This window comes from Arachis ipaensis, chromosome B10, assembly GCF_059453495.1.
Source record: "Arachis ipaensis isolate K30076 ecotype BB chromosome B10, ASM5945349v1, whole genome shotgun sequence".
Taxonomy (NCBI): Eukaryota; Viridiplantae; Streptophyta; class Magnoliopsida; order Fabales; family Fabaceae; genus Arachis; species Arachis ipaensis.
The window spans coordinates 51,771,886-51,772,562 of NC_142435.1; positions in this window are offsets into that span (position 1 = coordinate 51,771,886).

Sequence of the window (677 nt, forward strand, 5' to 3'; positions counted from 1 at the left end):
TAATTGAACTGGCTTGCCTTTGGAGTCAATCTTCCATTGAGCTCCTTCCACACATATGTCCATGAGGACTTGGTCCAACCTTTGATTAAAGTTGACCCTTCTAGTGTAGGGGCGTGCATCTCCTTGCATCATAGGCAAGTTAAACGCCAACCTCACATTTTCTGGACTAAAATCTAAGTATTTCCCTCGAACCATAGTGAGATAATTCTTTGGGTTCGGGTTCTTACTTTGATTATGGTTCCTTGTGATCCATGCATTGGCATAGAACACTTAAACCATTAGGATGCCGACTTGTTGGATGGGTTTTGTTAGAACTTCCCATCCTCTTCATTGGATTTCATGTCGGATTTCTGGATACTCATTTCTCTTGAGCTTGAAAGGGACCTCGGGGATCACCTTTTTCTTGACCACAACATCATAGAAGTGGTCTTGATGGGCTTTGGAGATGAACCTTTCCATCTCCCATGACTCGGAGGTGGAAGCTTTTGTCTTCCTTTTCCCTTTTCTAGAGAATTCTCCGGTCTTAGGTGCCATCAATGGTAATGAAAAAACAAAAAGCTTATGCTTTTACCACACCAAACTTAGAATATTGCTCGCCCTCGAGCCAGAGAAGAAAGAATAGATGAAGAAGAAGAAGAAAATATGGAGGAGAGGGGGGGAGTGTATTCGGCCATAAG